The 24,046-nt window shown below is 39.1% G+C and overlaps 1 protein-coding gene across 4 annotated transcripts in view; it reads right to left on the bottom strand.

Annotated features, from left to right (window-relative positions):
• The window catches only part of LMNTD1 (lamin tail domain containing 1), a 473,637-nt gene that overhangs the window by 321,372 nt on the left and 128,219 nt on the right, over positions 1 to 24,046 (bottom strand). Inside the window, exons 5-6 of one of the 4 annotated variants that reach the window (XR_010663874.1) lie at positions 20,746 to 20,825; positions 16,511 to 18,825 (exon numbers count right to left, since the gene is read on the bottom strand). The exons of 2 other annotated variants lie outside the window; for them this stretch is intronic. The gene's annotated coding sequence lies outside the window, so the exon portion shown is untranslated. Of the gene's footprint in view, positions 1 to 16,510; positions 18,826 to 20,745; positions 20,826 to 24,046 lie in introns of those variants that run through there. One more of the 4 variants, XR_010663873.1, reaches the window with a different exon arrangement.

The raw sequence follows: 24,046 nt of genomic DNA, 5'->3' as shown, positions 1-24,046 counted from the left end.
CAACATGAATAGAGAGCTGGGGAAGGATTGTAGTCCAGCTTCCAAGAAATCCTTCTCATGGTCTTGTGCCATTATCTATCTCCCTAATCACTCTACTCCTTACTGCTCACCATGGCTCAGCTGGATCAAACTAGGAGCTTAATGGGGACTTGGCGTGAGAAGGAGAAGGTGAGGACACTTTGTACCCTTGCCTTACCTTATGGATGCTGGTCCCGGTGTTGTATCACCAACTCACCTGTTGTATCACCTGCTGCTCTTAGCTCTAAGATCGAGGTTACAGTAACCCTCCCTGGAGTTTAAATTTCTGCTCCTTTATTTTCATAAAATTGAAGTATCTCTGCATAGTGATTCTTGGTAAAGCCATTTATTTTGTAATTATGGTATCACTGATCATTACTATTTACTGAGAATGTATTAAATAATTAGTGCTCTAAGTAGACTATCTAATTATATCTACTCAAAACCCCTATGTGATAGGTATTAGTCCCAAGAGGGACTTAAGGAAATTGAAGCCCAGAGATCTTATCTAACTTCATATAACTTCTAAGAGAAGGAGGGAGTATTTGAAACTGGGTATGTCTGACTACAAAGTCTGTGCTCTTGATGTGGGAGTCATGAATATCTGCCACTTATTCTCATCTTGGAAAATAGGGCATCTCTGTGTTTGTTAGATTGTATGGTTCTGAATAAACTGCAGACAAACTGAGGTAGAGGAATCAATAGAGCTGTCATTTGTTCCAGGGACAGCTAAAATACTACTATTAAAAAAAATATTGTTCATAGATTCAGGGAGAAAAAAGGCTCATATATGTAATAACCAAAAAAGAAAAAAAGAGAGGCAACCGAATATCAATTAAGAGATCAACTATAAATGAATAAGTAGATAGGGTAGAGCCATGTGATAGAATATTATATAACAGTGAAAATAACTGAAGTACAACTGCATGTAACAATGTGAATGAAATCTCAGGGATTAAAGGTTAAACAAAAAAAAAAAAAGCTATTGCATAAAAGGACATAGTATGAGATTCCATTCATAAAGTTCTTTGACATGCAAGACTAAATGATGTAATACGACTTCCCTGGTCGTACAGTGGATAACAAGTCACCTGCCAATACAAAGTACATGGATTCGATCCTTGATCTGGGAAGATTCCACATGCAGTGGAGCAGTTAAGCCCTCGAGCTGCAACTCCTCAGCTCACATGACACAGAAACTGAAGCCCAAGCTCCCTAGAGCCTGTGTTCTGCAACAAGAGAATCTACGGCAATGAGAAGCCCGTGCACCACAGCGAGAGAGCGGCCCCTGCTCACTGCAACGAGGGAAGGCCCACTGGCAGCAGAGAAGACCCAGTGCAACAAAAAATAAAAATGAATGAATGAATTAATGAATTAAAAATAAATAAATGCTATAACCAGGGAATAATAACACAAAATTCAAGTCAGGACAGGGATGGGCTGTGAAGACAGCAGTGGAAAAATGAGATCTTAGAAGGACTTGCAGAAAACGGCAAAGTTCAATCAAGTGTTCTTAAACTTGGTGATGGGTATCCAGGGAACACTGCATAACTATACTTTTAAATTTTTTGTGTGTTTTTTTAATTTTAGCAAAATATATGAAATACAGAATTGGCTATTTTAACAATTTTTAAGTATAGAGTTCAGTGGCATTAAGCATATTCACATTATGTGACCACCATTACCAGATAAGAACTATTTTGTTAATAAAATATTAGATTAAAAGAGTTTGTAGCCATAGCTGCTGATACTTATATAAACTTCAAATATATCTTTGGCAGATTTTACATGACTGTAAGAAAATATCTCTTATTGTGCAGTGAGAAATTTGATTTTTGTTGCTGAGAAAATACATTGGGTTAATCCGGAGGAAATTAATATATTAATAATATGTGGAGGAAGGTTGAGATGTTTTATCTGAAATAAACAAAAAGAAGCAACATATTTTCAATGGGATCCAAAGGCTCGGTTCTATCTGCTACGTGTTGGGTCGATCGTAAAGCAAATTTTAAGTCAAATAGTCTTTTTATTGCATTAATTAAATTTCATCTCTCTTTCTAATTATTATATTGCCCAGTATTAAAAAAAAAAAAGTATGACAGTTGCATCAGTATACTTCCAAATACACAAAGTTAGAAATGGCAAGTCACTGTTTTATTAATGTTTTCCATAATTCTAGCTGTCCATGTGTTAAGTGAACAGCAAAGATAAATAGCAGTTATATCCTATTTCCCATGGAGCTATATCCTATTTTCTATCAGCTCACACTTTTGAGTACTATTGATTTCAAGTTTTTCTCCAATGCTAGCATTTCAGACTGAAGTTTAGCAATCTCTTGCTGCAGTTATTCATTTGCTCCCTGTGCCTGCTGCAGCATGACTTGATCATTGTTTAAATGCATTTGTAATTTCAGAAACTGAAAGCAGAAAAAAAAAAAAGGGAGTGGGGCTGTTTTAGGCAAGAATTCTGTTTTATAATAAAAGAAGTCATTGAAAGCTGATTATGTAACAAATCCATCAAGGCTGCAAAATTCCACCAGAGAATGAAGCATGATGGGAATTTTCAAGTCAGATATAATTTCTTTTCTGCCTGCAGGAGTTCTTTGTTAAAAAGCAATATATTAACTCATTAAAAAAAAAAATCTGGCAAGACTTCAAAAAAAGTAGCTTAATCTGCTACATTTTATGACATTTTATAGCCAATTCGTGTTTTAACAAGTTCATTCATTTAATCATTACAATAGATTATCTGATACATTCCTCTTTTATAAACTAGATTTTCCCTCATGAAGTATAGTTTGTTTAGATTTTCTTTAGAGCTCAATTTCTTTATAGGATAATTCATAAATATTCACATTGTACAATTTTGCGTTACACATTTATCACAAAAGGCTTAGCCAACAATGTACCATGAATAATAATGATGGCACACTTTGCTGGTTCTGCTGCTTGAGGATTTTAATTAACAGCAAGCACATGGCACTTACAAGGCAGCATACAGATGATTTGTGAGGAACGACAGGGTGAAGTAAATTAAAATTGTAAATAACTGTTTCATCGTCTAAAGACCTGTTTCACTGAATTCTGAGAGGCAGAGGGGTCCAGTGGAATTATTTGGATGATACAGCCAGATTTCTGTTTTCTGTTGTAAGCCATAAATGAAAATATCATCAACTAACTTAATTGCACAAAGAAATGAAACACCAGGTATACTATCTAAATCTAGTTATAATTTGTTGGGAGCATTCACTTACGCATTTTCTGGAAACTCATTTGTAGGGAAACATATAGACCTGATTTGATAATGCTATACACAGTGCTGATTGATTAAGTTTCTATAAATCTCTGAAATATTTTCTTTTAAAAAGTAACAGGTAATGGGAGTACATATAATGCTTATATCCATAGTGTACATTACAATAAACTATGCATAGAGATGTCTCTCCTCCTCCCCACCCAAGTTCCTGATGCCTTCTCCATCAGTGAGATCTAGCCAACAAACTGTATTGTTCACATATTCCTGGCTAAAGAGTATTAGTTCACCATACTGCAAAGATCCTCAACCAGAGAGTATTCAACATCATTTTCCTGAGTTGCCTGGATTCTAAAACATGTATTGTTTGCTAGGCAATGGCTGTTCTTTCCTTTGATTGTTTTCTTTGCAAAGGTTACTTGCAATATTTATTGAATATTTCCTGTAGTAGAATGAATACCACTCTAGACCAAAGCAAATGTTTCACTCAGTTCAGCACTTATGCTGCTATCAGAATACCTTGCTATTCCACTATTTATTGTGTGTTATAGTAAACAGTTTTGACCCATAACATCTGACAAAAGTCAAAATGTACGCAAGCAGTACTTACATCTGAAAAGGGTGGTAAGGGGATAAGTAACAATAAGTGAAAGTATCCTAATAAAATGACTTAGGAATCAGAGAATAAAGATCATTAAGCACTTACTTATTGTTAAATGTCCTCTGACCTTCATAGGACTACCCTGGTGGCTCAGACTGTTAAGACTCTGCCTGCAATGCAGGAGACCTGGGTTCCATACCTGGGTCGGGAAGATCCCCTGGAGAAGGGAATGGCAATCCACTCCAGTATTCTTGCCCGGAGAATCCCATGGACAGAGGAGCCTGGCAGGCTATAGTCCCTGGGGTCACAAAGAGTTGGACATGACTGAGCAACTTTCACTTTCACTTGACCGTCATAAACGTCACTCCAAGAGGGAGGGCTGATCAGCAAAGAGGGATTGTTGATTGTCTGGAGAGCATCTCCTTAAGGCTATAGCCTATGAGCACACGTAGAAATGATCCTGCCATTTCTGGGAACATCGCCTGAATTAAACCAGGTGTGCTATATCCCAAACTTTCTGGAGACACAGTCTCTTTCAGAAAGTAATTTAAAAGATATGTCTTTTACATGCGACAAAATGAGTTCGGGAAACTGGCTGAACCACATGAGATGCCTCACTGGGTAAAAAGGTGAACCACATCAGGTGAAAGTACAAGAGTAAAAAGGGTGAATATATGTCAAGAGAGAGAAACCAAATGATAAGCTGATATAAGAAAAGGAAGTTTTGTATATCTACTTAGGGTAAAATTCTATGAAAAGCCCAGAAGAGTCACTTATGCCTTTTTTTCCAAATTCTTTTTTTTATTGATTTATAATATTGTGTCAGTTTCAGGTATACAGTGAAGTGAATCTTTACACACACGCACACACACACACACACATAAATATATATGTATGTATTTGTCTCAAGGCTTTCCTGGTGGCTCAGCTGTGAAGAATCTGCCTGAAATGCAGAAGATACAGGTTTAATTCCTGGGTCAGGAAGATGCCCTGGAGAAGGAAATGGCAACTCACTCCAGGATTCTTGTCTGGGAAATCTCAAGGACAGAGGAGCCTGGTGGACGACAGTCCATGGGTCACAAAGGAGTCGGAAACGACTTAGTGACTAAATAGCAAAAACAAAATGCCTCCACTTTTTTTTTTTTTAATTAACAGATCCTTTTTCCACACTGGCCATTAAAGAGTATTCAGTAGAGTTCCTTGTGCTATACAGTAGGTCCTTATTACTTATTTTCCTCGAATTCTTAACAGTGATGTATCTTTTACTAGGTTCACTTTACATGAAATGGGTGCATGGCAATCAATCATGACCCTGCCTCCAAAGACGTTTAATTTTCATACTTTCTACGAAAGATTTTCCCTTTTCATTTCTACCTCTCACAAGTTGGAAAGAAAATATGTGACTCTTCCACACTCTTCCTCCCTACTCACGTCTTTCCTACACACACATATATTTGGGGGGAAGAAAAAAATTTTAATACATAAGAAAATCCTTTTGGCAGCAAATAAGACAGACTATTTAACTTCCCTCAATCATTTTACCTGCTTCTAGTGAATCTGCAGAGGCTTGAGGTCTGCAGTTGTGGAAGAGCCAGAGGAAGAGGGAAGGACCTCAGGGAAATGACACTTTGATCCTATAAGCAGTGACCAGGCTCACTGACCAAAGCTGGACAGACTACACTCACTAAGCTGCAGCCCCAATGTCATGGAACTTTCATTCTAAAGGTAGAAAAGCTAACTAACAAACAAACAGTAATAAAATAATTACAAAATTGAAAATGTTATGAAAGAAACAAACAAGGGCAGAAAGGTAATAATGGCTGATGTATATTGGGGGTGGACACCCACTTAAGTTAGAATATATGCATGATCAGTAGTGTCCAACTCTTTGTGACCCCATAGACTGTAGCCAGGCAGGATCCTACATCCATGGGATTCTCCAGGCAATAATACTGGAATGGGTTGCCATTTCCTTCTTCAGGGGATCTTTCTGACCCAGGGACCAAACCTGAAACTCCTGCATTGGCAGGTGGATTTTTACCACCAAGTCACCAGGGAAGACCCACTTGAGGTAGAATTATTCAGTTGCTCAGTCATATCTGACTCTTTGCAATCAAATGGACAATAGCATGCCAGGCTTTCCTGTCCTTCACCATCTCCTGGAGTTTGCTCAAACTCATCTTCATTGAGTCAGTGATACCATCCAACCATCTCATCCTTTGACATCCCCTTCTTATCCTGCCCTCAATCTTTCCCAGACTCAGGGTCTTTTCTAATGAGTCAGCTCTTCGCATCAGGTGGCCAAGTATTGGAGCTTCAGCTTCAGCATCAGTCCTTCCAATGAATATTCAGGACTGACTTTCTTTAGGATTGACTAGTTTGAACTCCTTGGAGTTCAACGGACTCTCAAGAGTCTCCTCCAACAACACAGTTCAAAGACATCAATTCTTTGGTGCTCAACCTTTTTTGTTGTCCAGCTCTCACATCTGTACATGACTACTGGAAAAACCAAAGCTTTGACTATACGGACCTTTGTTGGCAAAGTAATATGTCTTCTCTTTAATATGCTTTCTAGGTTTGCCATTGCTTTTCTTTCAAGCAGCATACGTCTTTTAATTTCATGGCTGAAGTCATCATCCACAATGATTTTGGAGCCCACAAAAAAATAAAGTCTATCATGATTTCCATTGTTTCCCCATCTATTTGCCAAGAAATGATGGGACTGCATGCCGTGAACTTTGTTTGTTGAATGTTGACTTTTAAGCCAGGTTTTTCACTCTCTTCTTTCACCTTCATCAAGAGGCTCTTTAATTCCTCTTCAGTTTCTTTAGTTTCTGACTCTTTTTGGTGTTATCTGCATATCTGAGGTTATTAGTATATCTCTTGGCAATCTTGATTCCAGCTTGTGTTTCATCCAGCCAAGCAATTTGCATGATGTATTCTGCATAGCAGTTAAAAAGTAGGGCAACAATATACAACTTTGATGTACTCCTTTCCCAATCTGGAACCAGTCCATTGTTCCATGTCTGGTTCTAACTGTTGCTTCTTGACCTGCATACAGGAGGCAGATAAGGTGGTCAGGTATTCCCATCTCCTGAAGAATTTTCCACAGTTTGTGGTAATTCACACAGTCAAAGGGTTTAGTGTAGTCAATGAAACAGAAATAGATGTTTTTCTAGAATTCTCTAGCTTTTTTTTATGATCCAACAGATATTCGCAATTTGATCTCTGATTCCTCTGTCTTTTCTAAATCTAGATTGTACACCTGGAAGTTTTTTTCACATACTGTTGAAGACTAGGTTGAAGGATTTTGACCATTATGTTGATAGCATGTGAAATGAGTGCAATTGTGCAGTAGTTTGAACATTCTTTGGCATTGCCCTTCTTTGGGATTGGAATGAAAACTGACATTTTCCAGTCCTGTGACCACTGCTGAGTTTTCCAAATTTGCTGGCATATTGAGTGCAGCACTTTCACAGCATCATCTTTTAGGATTTGAAATAGCTCCACTGGAATTCTATCACCTCTACTAGCTTTGTTCATAGTGATGCTTTCTAAGGCCCACTTAATTCACATTCCAGGATGTCTGGCTCTAGGTGAGTGATCACACCATCGTGGTTACCTGGGTCATGAAGATCTTTTTTGAATAGTTCTTCTGTATATTCTTACCACCTCTTCTTAATACCTTCTGCTTCTGCGAGGTCCATACTGTTTCTGTCCTTTATTGTGTTCATCTTTGCATGAAATGTTCCCTTGGTATCTCTAATTTTCTTGAAGAGACCTCTAGTCTTTCTCATTATATTGTTTTCCTCTATTTCTTGGCATTGTTCACTTAAAAAGGCTTTCTTATCTCTCCTTGCTGTTCTCTGGAACTCTGCATTCAGAAAGGTATATCTTTCCTTTTCTTGTTTGCTTTTCGCTTCTTTTCTCAGCTATTTGTAAGGCCCCCTCAGACAACCATTTTGCCTTTTTGAATTTCTTTTTCTTGGGGATGGTTTTGATCACTGCCTCCTGTACAATGTCGTGAACCTTCATCCATAGTTCTTCAGACACTCTATCTATCAGATCTAATCTCTTGAATCTACTTGTCACTTCCACTGTGTAATCGTAAGGGATTTGATTTAGGTCATACCTGAATGGCCCAGTGGTTTTCCTACTTTCTCCAGTATACGTCTGAATTTGGCAATAAGGAGTTCATGATCTGACTGGTCTTGTTTTTGCTGGCTGTATAGAGCTTCTCCATCTTTGGATGCAAAGAATATAATCAATCTGAATATGGTATTGATCATCTGGTGATGTCCATGTGTAGAGTCATCTCTTGTGTTGTTGGAAAAGGATGTTTGCTATGACTAGTGTGTTTTCGTGGCAAAACTCTGTTAGCCTTTGCCCTGCTTCATTTTTTACTTCAAGGTCAAACTTGCCTGTTACTCCAGGTATCTCTTAACTTCCTATTTTTGCATTCCAGTCCCCTATGACAAAAACGACATTTTTTGTGTGTGGGTTAGTTCTAGAAGGTCTTGTAGGTCTTCACAGAACCACTCAACTGCAGCTACTTCAGCATTAGTGGTTGGGGCATAGACCCAGATTACTGTGATATTGGCATGTTTTGCCTTGGAAATGAACCAAGATCATTCTGTCATTTTTGAAACTTCACCAAGTACTACATTTCAGACTCTTTTGTTGACTATGATGGCTACGCCATTTCTTCTAAGGGATTCTTGCCCACAGTAGTAAATATAATGGCCATCTGAATTCAATTCACCCATTCCTGTCTGTTTTAGTTGACTGATTCCTAAAATGTCAGTGTTCACTCTTGCCATCTCCTGTTTGATCACTTCCAATTTACCTTGCTTTATGGACCTAACATTCCAGGTTCCTATGGAATATTGTTCTTCTTTACAGCATCGGACTTTACTCTTACCACCAGACACATTCACAGGTGGGCGTTGTTTTCACTTTGACTCAGCCTGTTCACTCCTGGAGTTATTTCTCCGCTATTCCAGTAGCATACAGGACACTTAACAACCTAGGGGTTCGTCTTTCAGTGTCATATCTTTTTGCCTTTTCATATTGCTCATGGGGTTCTCAAGGTAAGAATTCTGAAATAGTTTGCCATTCCCTTCTCCAGTAGACCACATTTTGTCAGAACTTCCACTATGACCTGTCTGTCTTGGGTGGCACTGCATGGCATGGTTCATAGTATCATTGAGTTAGGCAAGGTTGTGGGCCATGTGATCGGTTTGGTTAGTTTTTAGGTCGAAACCCCAGTGTCTGGCTCCACTTCTGCAAAGGTCACTCTGGTTAACTTACAGAGAACAGATTGAAGGAGGACTAGAGCAAAAGTGGAGCCCCGGTTGCAAGAGCCCTGGTAAGAGAAATGGGCAGCTGGACTGAGATGGGGCAGAGGAGATGGACAAAAGTGAAGAGATGCAGCTTGGTAGAAGAGGAGGTGCCGGAAGTCAAGAAAAAGGAAGAATCCACAATGAATCTCATGTTCCAATGCTGAATGTCTAGGTGGTCAATGATGGCATGCATTAACACAAATAAGACGAGAGACTGTGAACAGACTTGAGGGAAGAACAGAGTGGCTGAAATAAAAAATGCCTGTTTTAAAAAAAAAAAATGCTGTTTAATGTGTGTTTTATGAATTGACTTGGATTTACTCTATCAGAAGTGGCAATGAACCAAGATCTACCTACAAACAGCCTTATTGCTGATCCTGTTTGAACTATGAAACATCTGCTTTATTAATTGAAGGGATTACAAAACTAAATGCTGTAATTATTCCTCTCAACCTGGTGTAACAGTAACCATGTATGAACTATAATGAGTCTCACTTAACACACAGCATATTCTGAGCTTCTCAGAGGCAAGTACTGAATATGTGTGGAAGACTTATTAATTTAGTATCCAGGAATGTGTTGTTAGATGTGGTAGTGTTAAACATAAGAGTATAAGCCTAAAATAGCAGCATATACTATTTACAACCACCAAGACATGGAAGCAACCTAAATGTCCCTTGACAGAGGAATGGATAAAGATGGATTTACCCATAAAGATGCATAAAGACGTAGTTCTTAAATAAAGTGGAATATTATTCAGTCATTAAAAAGAATGAAACAATGCCATTTGCAGCCACTCTCTAGAGAGTGTCATACTGAGTGCAGTAAGTTAGACAGAGAAGGAGAAATATCATATTCCTTATATGTGGAATCTAAAAAAAAACTATGCAAATGAACTTATTTACAAAACAGCAACAGAAAGAGACTGACAGACTTAGAAACTGAATGGACGGTTACTGGTGGGAAGGGACAGTTAGGGAGTTTGGGACAGACATGCACACACTGCTATATTTAAAATGGATAACCAACAAGGAGCTACTGTATAGCACATGGAACTCTGTTCACTGTTATGTGGCAGCCTGGATGGGGGAGAATGGATGCATGTATATGTATGGCTGCTTTCTTTCGCTGTTCACCTGAAACTATCACAACGCCATTAATGGGCTACACCGCAATACAAAATAAAACATTCAAAAAAAGAGAGAAACATGTTTATACTATGGGAAAAAATAGCATATGAACATGTGTTCTTCCTACCCAGGAACATGGAAGATCTCTCTGTCTGTTTATGTCATCTTTGATTTCTTTCACTCAGTTCAGTTCAGTCACTCAGTTATGTCCGACTCTGCGACCCCATGAACTGCAGCACGCCAGGCCTCGCTGTCCATCATCAACTCCTGGAGTCCACCCAAACCCATGTCCATTGAATCGGTGATGCCATCCAACCATCTCATCCTCTGTCGTCCCCTTCTCTTCCTGCCTTCAATCTTTCCCAGTATCAGGGTCTTTTCCAATGAGTCAGCTCTTTGCATCAGGTGGCCAAAGGATTGGAGTTTCAACTTCAACATCAGTCCTTCCAATGAACACCCAGGACTCATCTCCTTTAGGATGGACTGGTTGGATCTCCTTGCAGTTCAAGGGACTCTCAAGAGTCTTCTCCAACACCACACTTCAAAAGCATCAATTCTTCAGTGCTCAGCTTTCCTTATAGTCCAACTCTCACATCCATACATGACCACTGGAAAAACCATAGCCTTGACTAGATGGACTTTTGTTGACAAACTAATGCCTCTGCTTTTCAATATGCTGTCTAGGTTGGTCATAACTTTCCTTCCAAGGCGTTAGCATCTCTTAATCTCATGGCTGCAATCACCACCTGCAGTGATTTTGGAGCCCAAAAACATAAAGTCTGACACTGTTTCCACTGTTTTCCCAACTATTTGCCAGTGATGGGACTGGAAGCCATGATCTTAGTTTTCTGAATGTTGAGCTTTAAGCCAACTTTTTCACTCTCCTCTTTCACTTTTATCAAGAGGTTCTTTAGTTCTTCTTCACTTTCTGCCATAAGGGTGGTATCATCTGCATATCTGAGGTTATTGATATTTCTCTCCTGGCAATCTTGATTCCAGCTTGTGCTTCTTCCAGCCCAGCGTTTCTCATGATGTACTCTGCATATAAGTTAAATAAGCAGGGTAACAATATACAACTTTGACGTACTCATTTTCCTATTTGGAACGAGCCTGTTGTTCCATGTCCAGTTCTAACTGTTGCTTCCTGACCTGTATATAGGTTTCTCAAGAGGCAGGTCAGGTGGTCTGGTATTCACATCTCTTTCAGAATTTTCCACAGTTTATTGTGATCCACACAGTCAAAGGCTTTGGCATAGTCAATAAAACAGAAATAGATGTTTTTTGGAACTCTCTTGCTTTTTCAATGATCCAGCGGATGTTGGCAATTTGATCTCTGGTTCCTCTGCCTATTCTAAAACGAGCTTTAACATCTGAAAGTTCACGGTTCACATATTGCTGAAGCCTGTCTTGGAGAATTTTGAGCATTAATTTACTAGCATGTGAGATGAGTGCAATTGTGCAGTAGTTTGAGCGTTCTTTGGCATTGCCTTTCTTCGGGGTTGAAATGAAAAGTGACCTTTTCCAGTCCTGTGGCCTAGCTGGGGTGAAATACCTGTTGCACAGTGCTGGAGAGAATCACATGACATGGTGCACATAAAACACTTAACACAAGGCAAGGATTCAGTAAACTTTCCATTGAGCTATTTCAAATCCTAGTTTGTTCCTTCATTTGTACAGTATTTCTCTGCCTTTTCATTATTATTTTTTTTTAATTTATTTGCTTGAGTTCTCCTTTTCCCAGGCTTCTAGGTTGAATTCTTTCTTCCTTTTCATTTCTGCCCTCCTAAGGTTGGTGTGGTTTGTGTAAGCTTCATATAGGGTGAGATTGTGCTGAGTTTTTTTGTTTTGTTTTGTTTTGTTTTCTGATGGGCAAGGCTGAATGAGGTGGTAATCCTGCCTGCTGATGATTGGGTTTGTATTTTTGTTTTTTCTTGTTATATGGATGAGGCGTCCTGCACAGGGTGCTACTGGTGGTCAGGTGATGCCATGTCTTGTATTCAAGTGGTTTCCTTTGTGTGAGTTCTCACTATTTGATACTCGCTAGGGTTAGGTCTCTGGTTGTCTAGGGTCTTGGAGTCAGTGCTCCCACTCCAAAGGCTCAGGGCTTGATCTCGAGTTTTATGGGGTTCTGTATATTCTTTTCCGCTGATCAAGTACTCCTGTTCGCTCTCAGCTGGTGTTCTGCATGCACTTCTTTGTCTGAAGATGTATTCCTGATATATCCATGGAGAGAGATGTCCTCCACATCTACCTACTCCTCTCTTGTTTACAACATGTAACTCTTTGTGTCTGGATTCTTTGATTTAGTGTAGTGTTTTAGGGGTTCATCAACACTGTAGCATGTATCAACACCTTGTTCTGTTTTTAAATTACTTTTTATTGGAGTATACTTGCTTTACAATGTTATAATACTTTGTTCCTTTCAATGGCTGAATAATACTGTTCATGTATATCCTAAATTTATTTGTTGAGAGTGGACAGAGAGTGAGTGTTCTTCACATTTTAGCTATTGTGAATGTGCTTCTATGCACATCCGTTGTGTACAAGTGTTATTTAGTACCTGTTTTTCAGCTATTTAGGGTATATACTCAGGAGTGCAATTGTTAGATCATATGATAATTCTGTGTTTAACTTTTTGAAAAACAACAAATTGCTTTCCACAGTGGCTGCACCCATTTTATATTGCCACCAGCAGTGTACAAGGTTTCCAATTTCCCCATATCCTTGCCAAGATTTGTTCTCTGTTTTTCTGGGTTTGGTAGGTGTGTTTTGGTTTTCGCTTTAGGCTATGAAGTGTGGTATGTGGGACCTTAATTCCCCAACCAGGGCCCAAACTCGTGCCCCCTGAATTCAGAGTATGGAGTCTTAACCACTGGCCACAAGGGAAGTCCCGTGTTTGTTTTCAAATAGTCATCCTACTGGGTGTGAAGTGGTATCTCCGTGGTTGAGTTTCATTTCCTTAATGCCTAATTATATTAAGCATCTGTCACGTACATGTTAGCCATCCATCTTCATTAGAGTAATATCTAGTCAAGTGCACAGTACATGCTTTAATTGGGCTGTCTCTTTGTTGTTGTTATAGGTTTTTTGGTATACCCTAAATACTACACCTTTATCACATATATGATTTGCAAATACTTTCTCTCACTGTGTAGCGTGTCTTATCACTTTCTTGATAATGTCCTTTGATGAACACATGATTTAAATTTTGATGAAGTACAATTTACGTATCCTTCTTCTGCTTTTAGAATCATACCTAAGAATGCATTGCCAAATCCAAACTCACAAAGATTTAAGGGCTATATTCTCTTCTAAGAGTTTTGTGGATCTAAATCTTATATATTAAGTTGACATCGCATTTTACATCAATTTTTGTATATGGTGTGAGGTAGGGATACAGCATCATTCTTCTGCATGTGGATATCTAGTTTATCTCAACCCCATTTGTTGAAGACACTATTCTTTTCTCACTGGATTGTCTTGGATCCCTTGTCAAAAATAATTGACCATAAATGTGTATGTTTATTTCTAGATTCTCAATTCTAATCCATTGGTCTATATAATGTCCATCCTTATGCCAAGACTCAAACTCTCACTTCTAGAAGTGGAGGTGGGTAAGGGCAAAGCAAAGTTCATACTAAAACTACACATAGATGAAAAACACAGTTGCTACCATTGAGGAGTTCACAACCTAAATCAGGGACGTCTAATTCCTTGAAATTATACCAAAAATTCCTGAAGGTACAGATCACATTTATCTATGGAGAAAGATAAGCCATCAGCTAAGTCCCTCCTGGGTTCCTAAACCTCAGACTGTATGAGATAATAGATGTTTGTTGTTCCAAGTGACAAGTATGGGAGTTCTTATGCAAGGATAGACAACAATATGGATGGTAAATAAATATTAAACAGCAATTATCCTCCAATTTAAAATAAATTCAAAGAATAATACAAGAAAAAAACCACATTACTAAAAATAAGCACCCCCTCCATGGGTGCTCCCATGTGTAGAAGAAAGACAATGGTTGACCTTGAGGTCAGGAACCTGGGTTCTAGGTGAGCCCCATCAATTTTTTTGTGAAATGGAAATGAAAATTCATGAAGGTGCAGATCATATTTATCCATAGTTTTCCTTAAACCCCCAGAAGTTTGTATAACATACACAAAAAATAAGAATTAATTATGAGGATAACTGTTCTCAATTCTAGATATTTATTAGAATCTTTTGGGAAGCTTTTAAAAACTAATGACTTGGGGGACTTATACCTAGAGATTCTGATTTAATTGGATGGGAGTGGGACCCATATATGAATATTTTGCAAAAGCGCCTAAGTAATTATAATTTATGGCCAGTGTTGAAGACCCCTAATCTAAAAGGAGAATCATCATTATATATAGCAATGTAGGTTTTTACATATTATGTAAATAACTGCAATATAGTATGATAAATGCTAAATATAGAAATTTACAGTAACTGTTCTCTTTTCCCCTAAGATCTCACAAATCACAATTGGGAAATTTCTGATACAAAGACTGTGAAAAAATTTAATATAACTTTTAACCCAAATCCCTGTGTCTTTATTTTTCTCTGTTTCTGCAAGTTGCCATCAAATGTCTTGGCACCGAGTCAAGTATGACTACAACTATATGAGAAAGCCTGAGCCAAGGCCATCAGCTAAGCCCTTCCTGGGTGCCTGAACCTCAGAAACTGTGTGAGACAATAGATGTTTGTTGTTGCAAGTGACAAAGTTTGGGGATTGGTATGCAGCAACAGATATTACAGATGGTAAATAAACATTAAAGCACATTATTAAAAATACACATCCTCTCCCTGGGTGCTCCTGTGTGCAGAAGAAAGACAACAGCTGTCCTTGGGGTTAGGAACACAATTTAGTTCCATCACTTATTCTGTGAAATGGGCAAAAAATGATTGTCTTCGTGGCCAAAACTGCATCACACATCCATAGCTATATCAACCATGACTCATCCCTTTCGGTTCAGATTGGGGTTGCTCATGAAGTACATGACTGACAAGAGGAAAGCTGAAACATATGCAACATCATACTTGAAGAAAAATTAAATGTTTGTGGAGTAAGTGACAGAAACCATCTCCTGACATCACATGGTAACACAATGACCTTGAACAAACAGCCTCTCTAAACTTTCTCTGATGAGTCAGCAGTAAAAAAAATATGCCTGCAATGCAGGAGATTCAGGAGACCTGGGTTGGGAAGATCCCCTGGAGGAGCAAATGGCAACCCACTCCAGTATTCTTGCCTGGGAAACCCCATGGACAGAAGAACCTAGTGGATTACAGTCCATAGGATTGCAAAGAATCAGACATGACTGAGTGATTGGAAGGCTTTCCAAAGCAGAAACAGCTGGTGACTGGAGTACTTACATGGGGATAAGGAAAGCAAGGAAAATAATTTTTGTATTTACAAAAATTAAATTTTAAAAATGTTATACACCAGAAGACTTATTCATATGTTTCCTATGTTTTCACCAGTGGAATGTTCCTCTGATCACATAGTAGAAAAGAATAGGTTGCCAAACCTTGAATGGTGTACAAAATTAAGTTTATAAAACAAAATTATACAACTTCCAAAAAAAACGTCATATGACAAAGCAGGAAAGGTAATCCTGACAATGTACCCTCCAAAATATTCTCTATCTGTCATGTATAATTTAGACTGGAAGCTTTGGCCGCCACCAGTGTAACCATCTCGGAGAACGCAATGGCACCCCACTCCAGTACTCTTGCCTGGAAAATCCCATGGACGCAAGAGCCTGGTGGGCTGCAGTCCATGGGGTCTGCTAAGAGTCAAACATGACTAAGCGACTTCACTTTCACTTTTCACTTTTATGCAATGGAGAAGGAAATGGCAACCCACTCCAGTGTTCTTGCCTGGAGAATCCCAGGGATGGGAGCCTGGTGGGCTGCCATCTATGGGGTCGCACAGAGTCGGACATGACTGAAGCGACTTAGAAGCAGCAGCAGCAGCAGTGTAACCATCTATGGCAACAGTAGAAATGAAACACGATATAAATGTGATGGCAGGTACTACGGTGGAAATTGATAGTATCCAAAATATCTTCTAATCAGCAAAAAATCAAGATATACTTTTCAGAAGTTGAAAAGTTGTAATCCAGAAGTTTAATTGGGATCTTTTTGATTCCTATTCAATAGATAACATGATACAAGTAGAGAATGATTTTCTTATGCCAACAAATAGGCACCAAAGAAAAGGAAACAGTGACAAAATTCTTATTTTCTTCAGCATATGAACAAATAGTGAAACAGCAGAGGAAAGTTCCCTATCGATAGGAAATTGAAACTAAAAGCAAATTATAGAAGAGTTTTATTAGACACTTAAAATCTTCCATTTCTATAGATTCCCACCCAAGTTTGTTGAGCAAGTACTTGGGACCCATATTTTTAAAAATAGCATTTTTTTCTATACCACAAATGATTTTCCATCAATCTTTTTTCCAAAGGTAGTGAAAAGTTACTAGATTTCTCTGCCCCTTGATAACTACATTATATAAAATGGACTAAGAAAACAGCAATAACAATAACCATTTATGGGCTTTGTGTATAGCAATGGGAAAGAGATCACTGGGATGGTATTATTTTACAGCTCCTCTTAGATATTTGATAGTCCCACAGGCAATGTACAATGGAAGCAAGAGTTTGTTTTAACCTTTTACAATAGCTTCTCCCCTGGGTCCCGGTTTGGATATTCAAATTAGTGTTCACACTTGAAATCACACAATATGGGCAGGGAGGGTTGTGGGGAATACTCGTAGAGTAGGTGAATCTCTTACATGTATCAAGATATCACAGGACTAGATTGTGGAGGTTTTGGTTTTTAATTTGGCTGTGCTGCACACAGCACATGCTTTATGTGGGATCTTAGTTCCCCGGCCAGGGATCAAACCTGCGGCCCCTCCATTGGAAGGCCAAAGTTTTAATCACTGCATTGCCAATGGGAGTCCCTCCGGAGGTTTTTAATTCTAAGTTCTATATTTTTAATTCTAAATTTTTTTTTAATTATTTATTTATTTTGGGGTACACTGGGTCTTTGTTGCTGTGTGCGGGCTTTCTCTAGTTGCTGCAAGCAGGGGCTACTCTCTGCTGTGGTGGGCAGGTTTTCACTGCAGTGGCCTCTCTTATAGTGGAGCACAGGCTCTAGGGTTCGAGGGCTTCAGTAGTTGCAGCATGTGGGTGGGCTCAGTAGCTGTGACTCAGGGGCTTAGTTGCTCTGCAGTATGTGAGATCTTCTCAGACCAGGGATGGAACTCACATTCCCTGCATTGGCAGGCAGATTCTTCCACTGTACCACCAAGGAAGTCCTAATTCCAAGTTTTTAATTCTATGGTATCTTGGTAGGCAAAACTTGAATGATACACTTGGGTTAGTTTAGGATAAACACTTCATGTAAAGACTACCAGGTTTTCTGTTATGCAATATGTCCTGATTGTTTCTCTGTCTAAATATAAGTATAAACATAAAGATATTTCATTTTACTTTTAGTTCTAAGACTGCTTGAGTTAGAATCCTCAACTTACCACCCATCACCCAACCATCTCATTCCTCACTGAAGTAGCATGGCTTTGCATGCTTGCTTGCCCTCTGTAAATGGGGGTGATAACAACATCTATAGGTTTTTCTGGTGGCTCAGTGGTAAACAATTTGCCTGCTAATGCAGGAGACTTGGGTTTAATCCCTGAATCGGGACATTCCCCTGGAGAAGGAAATGGCAACCCACTCCAGTGTTCTTGCCTGGAGAATTCCAGGGACAGAGGAGTCTGGTGGGCTACAGTCCATGGGGGTTTGAAATAAAGATTGGGTATGACTCAGCAACAAAAAAAATAACAATAATAGCTCCCTTACACCTGAGGTTCCTGTGGAGATTAAACAATATCATGTATGTGAAGTACCTAGGACAATGCCTGGCACAAATAGCATTCATATTTCTAAGAAAAAAAAAATGAAAACATACTCATTATTTCCTCATCTCTCTTTTGTGCAAAAGCGACTGTTTGGGGGGGGGGGGTTGGTTGTTTTTTAGGTTTTTTGTTTTGTTTTTACTGGATTGCTGCTATGATTCCTAATCTTGGCATCGACAGTCTATTTACCCGAACAGGGGGAGTTTATGGATTTACATGGCTCTCATCCTTTCATCCACAGGCTCTGGTTTACAGTCCAACTTACCATAAAAATGACTCAAAACCACTGCCATCCAACTGCCCTGGATGCTTCTACAAAATGGCTTAGTTTGCTGTGTCCAGCTCACAGAGAACAGATGTGAAAGTGAAAAAGTAACACCATAACAGTTTCCTTTAATTAGCACCTTTGTGAGTAAACTGAAGAAGAGAGAACCATTCTAGAAAACCAAATTATCCTCCCATCTGCAGGCGAATCTTCCAGCTCCTCGGATGAGTCACCAGGAGTGGAGATAACTCCTTCCAGCCTCCTCTGTGAATAAATGGGGCCTTTAGTCTTCGGGCTATAAATCTGGCCGTTTTTAAGAGCACTTTAACCATTCTCCATTTTTTAAAAGCTGATGTTTTCATACACTCTTTATCTTTCTTTTCCTCTTCCCCTTTGTCAACACAAAGTGAGACAACTCTGCTCTTCATGTTGTCACTGACTCAGCGATTCCTTTGTTTTTTATGAGCTCCTATCAGGAACTCATAAAAATATTACCAAATTAAGAACTAACTATGTAACCTCTAGGGCAAAAAAGAAAGGGAAGTGAGGGGAGGGAGAAAACCTTGTTTTATCATAAGGAATTACCAGCCAATATGCTGGTAATATGCTACAAAACAATGATTTTTGTTGTTTTAACATGAAACCAAACATTCATTTGAGAATATGTTTTTCTGCTTCACATTCAGCATTCCCTGGTAGAATTAATTTTAATATCATGAGAGCATGCTCCAGCATCTCAAGTACATCATCTGCATACTATAATTTCTATATGATTCAGATTTATAACAATTTGAATCCCAGGAGTTGAAAATAAATATAGCATTATCACTGAATTGTAGCATTTTTCTCTCTTTATAGAGATGAATTTATTCTTGAAATAAATTTATTCTAACCCAGTTTGACCTATTTAGGCACTGTAACAGACATCAAATTGCCAACATCCAATGGATCATTGAAAAAGCAAGAGAGTCCCAGAAAAACATCTATTTCTGCTTTTTTTTTTTTCTATTTCTGCTTTATTGACTATGCCAAAGCCTTTGAATGTGTGGATCACAATAAACTGTGGAAAATTCTGAAAGAGATGGGAATACCAGACCACCTGACCTGCCTCTTGAGAAACCTGTATGCAGGTCAGAAGTAAGAGTTAGAACTGGACATGGAACAACAGACTGGTTTCAAATAGGAAAAGGAGTATGTTAAGGTTGTATATTGTCACCTTGCTTATTTAACTTATATGCAGAGTGCATGAGAAACACTGGGCTGGAGGAAGCACAAGCTGGAATCAAGATTGCTGGAAGAAATATCAATCACCTCAGATATGCAGATGATACCACCCTTATGGCAGAAAGTGAAGAAGAACTAAAGAGCTTCTTGATGAAAGTGAAAGAGGAGAGTGAAAAAGTTGGCTTAAAGCTCAACATTCAGAAACCAAGATCATGGCATCCGGTCCCATCACTTCATGGCAGATAGATGGGGAAACAGTGACTGACTTTATTGTTCTGGGCTCCAAAATCACTGCAGATGGTGATTGTAGTCATGAGATTAAAAGACACTTACTCCTTGGAAGGAAAGTTATGACCAAGCTAGACAGCATATTGAAAAGCAGAGACATTACTTTGGCAACAAAGGTCTGTCTAGTCAAGGCTACGGTTTTTTCAGTAGTCATGTATGGATGAGAGAGTTGAACTATAAAGAAAGCTGAGTGCTGAAGAATTGATGCTTTTGAAGTGTGGTGTTGGAGAAGACTGTTGAGAGTTCCTTGGACTGCAAGGAGATCCAACCAGTCCATTCTAAAGATCAGTCCTGGGTGTTCATTGGAAGAACTGATGTTGAAGCTGAAACTCCAATACTTTGGCCACCTGATGCGAAGAGCTGACTCATTGGAAAAGACCCTGATGCTGGGAAAGATTGAGGGCAGGAGGAGAAGGCGACAACAGAGGATGAAATGGTTGGATAGCATCATCGACTCAATGGACATGGGTTTGGGTAGACTCTGGCAGTTGGTGATGGACAGGAAGGCCTGGCGTGCTGCGGTTCTTGGGGTTGAAAAGAGTCGGACACGACAGAGCAGCTGAACTGAACTGAACTAAACAGATTCTGAGAACTGAAGAAAACTCAAGGGGTTCTCTAGTCTAAGCCAGACCACTGGTGGAATCTATCATGTAGACCGGTTTTAAACCTCACCTTATGATTCTCCAAGGAAATAAACTTTGTTACACCTCCCACTAATTTCTTCCACAGCTTTGACAATACAGCGCGTGACCCTAGAGAAATGAAACAAAACATATTTCCATAAACCATTGAAAATTTTTCATTTCTTAGTCATATTTCATAAAGGGAATTTCTCACATCATGAGACTAACAATTTTATTTTTTCATAATTTTATTAGTACAAGTTGTTAGCAGGAAATTTTTAATTAGTTCACCATATTTTTTTAGCCTCTTTCTTATTTTCTTTTGCCTTTAGTGCCTTTTAACAAATGATGTGTTGCTGTTTGCTGCTGTTTAGTTGCTAAGTCATGTCCGACTCTTTGTGACCCCATGGACTGTAGCCTGCCATACTCCTCTGTCCGTGGATTTTCCAGGCAAGAATACTGGAGGGGCATGCTATTCTTTAGTAAAAAAAAATTTGAGTTAAGTGACTAATAAACCAAACTGCCTTTATGACGATCTTGATCATCACAGATAACATTGCTGTCTACAATGTCCTGTAGGCATCCCTATTCATTATCTGATGAACAACAACAACGAAAGGCACACACAGACACACATAGGTGATTGGTCCAAGGTCGAACACTAACCAAATCAATCCTTTTAGAAATTAAGTACAAATGCTCGTTTATGAAAGCCTGTAAGTTTTTATAGCTTATAAGATGGACATTCACTTTCAAAAAGGGCTCATAAATGTTTTTGTTTCACAAAGAATGTTTATCTTCCTGGGTTTCTTTCATATGCTCGCAAAGAGCAATGTGGTGTTGCACAGTGGTTACTTTTTAATACCTACTATTTACCAGATACTGTGTTTAAGGATGAGAACACAAAGAGGAGCAAACCAGGCCCACACCCGGTGGAGCCTGCAGTCCTGCAGGAACTACTAGCACAAAGCACAGCGTTTCCACATCAGCCTCTACTGGAGGACAGGAGGCCGGAGAGACGTGCGATCAGGGAGGACTTCCTGCAAGAGCTGCTGTGCCTAGCACAGCTTCTAATTTAATTTTTAAGAAAAGAATCTGTATAAAAGAAAATTTAAAAATACTCAGTGTTTATCACAGAGAATCTAGGAGGACAAATACTGGAGGATGCGAGTAAGGGGGAGGCAACATATTCAACTGCGTGACAAAAGGGGAAGATTTCCTCTTTAAAATGCTGAAGCAGAGGGACTTCCTTGGTGGTCCAGTGGTTAATATGCCATGCTTCCAATACAGGGACTGCAGGTTCAATCCTGCATGGGGAACTAAGATCCCACATGCCACACAGTGAGGCCAAATTAAAATAATAACAATAATAAAATGCTTAAGCAGAGTTGGTGAACATCCACAGGCCTGCTTCTAAGATTCCGACAAAAATTCCAATGTGTGGGTTTTTATCCTTACACCAAGCAATTCTCTGACACAAGCCAGGTGTCCCTATAACTCCACTCAGTTCTGACACTATCTACCTGGAGGTAGCCCATCAGATTCTACATGTTAAAGTCCCATAAGACAGCCCCACCCATCCCACCCCACACACTTAACATGCAAATTTCTAGCTCAAGTTGTCACTTGTGATTCAACTGACCAAATATATATAGATTATAGGTTTCCACCACCCCCTCCAGGGGTTTGATTAATTTGCTGAAGTTGCTCACACATTTCAGAAAAAAAAATTTTCCTTCTGTTTATCAGTTTACTATAAAAGGATAAAACTCAGGGATAGCCAGATAGGAGAGGTGAGTAGGACAAAGTAAGTGGGGAAGGGCAGCAAGCTTCCATCCTCTCTGAGATGGCCACAGCTCTAGAGAAAGGGGGTCTAGAGGGCAACCCTGGATCTATAGAACCCCAGATGGTTGTTCCATAACAAACTTTCCTCTTCCAGCATTTGGGAAATCAGCTTCTAAAGACTCTCAAATTTTGATGCATTAAAGAATAATTGGGGCTGGGACTTTCCTGGTGGCCCACTGGTTAAGAATCCTCTTTCCAATGCAGGGGCTACGATTGCATCCCTGGTTGGGGAACTAAGATCCCATATGCTGCAAGCCATGGCCAAAAAAAAAAAAAAAACCAAAACAGAATAAGTGGGGTCTCTGGCTTTTGTGTTTGGAACTGTTTTTCCCTATGAGATTCTCACAGAAATGTCCAACTAATGTAAGAAGCCTTGATCAAGAGATTGATTTGATTTTGGTCTCTTTAGGTGCCATGCACATGCTGTATAAGAAACTGGAGATGCTTTATATATTTTAGGATATATATACAATCTATTTTATATATTATGTAAAATAATAATACTTACAAAGCACGCCCATAATTGGTGTGTGTGCGCTGTGTGTTCAATCGTGTCTGACTCTTTGTGATTCCATGGACTGTAATCCACCAGGCTCCTCTGTCCATGGGATTCTCCAGACAAGAATACTGGAGTGGGTTGCTATTTCCTTCTCCACCATAATTGGTAAAAGCTTCTAAACACAGCAGACATTGTCCTTGCCTGCCTTTACTCTTTGACTTCTCAAGGTGCTCGGGCCTTTTTCAACTGCTAATACCTGCATCTCTGGCCTAAGGACTGAGGCCCAAATCCCTAGCAGAATGGAAGGACCAGAAATGAACAACCTCCAAAGCAGCCCTCAACCATGTCCCAGCTCCCTGCCTCTTGGACAGGGTAATTCTGAAGCATGTGTTTTATACTACTCACTAGGGTTTACCGAGAGAAGTAAGCAGCAGTCATTCACTCAGTAGCTGATTCAATAATACACCTTCGATGGGCTGCTTTCCTTTCCCTGCATCATTTCTCTGCTCCCCTAGTGGTGTCTCCTGCACCTCACAAACTGCACTCAAATACTTATCTCAGGGTCTGCTTCCAAGAGACCAAATCAGGAGGACATGACTCAGTAAGTATAATGATATCTTCAAGTTGATATTTTCAAGTATTTTATAAATATACAAAACATACAACTAAAATTGCAAAAATAAAGAATTGAGTAAAAAAGGCCATTTTAACAACTGTTTTTTTAAAACATATTAGCAAATAGACATTTGTTCAATTGCCTAATTTTGGTCCCAGAAGCATAATGTAGTTTTAACACACTTGGAGGAAACCACAGTAGGCTGTCATCAAGGAAGGACAGGTCACTCACCAGTCTATGTGTAAGGCCAAAGAATGGTACAGATGGAGAGGGAGGTATCAGATGGAAGCCAGAAGAAAGGTGCTACTTTCTTATAAATATGTAAATGGAAAAGCATGCATACTGAAAAACTTAAAACTCCACATTAAAAAAACTGAGATTGTGGCATCT

The sequence above is a fragment of the Muntiacus reevesi genome, chromosome 1 (genome assembly GCF_963930625.1).
Source record: "Muntiacus reevesi chromosome 1, mMunRee1.1, whole genome shotgun sequence".
In the NCBI taxonomy this organism is placed as follows: domain Eukaryota; kingdom Metazoa; phylum Chordata; class Mammalia; order Artiodactyla; family Cervidae; genus Muntiacus; species Muntiacus reevesi.
This window is presented reverse-complemented; position numbering and strand designations above follow the sequence as displayed.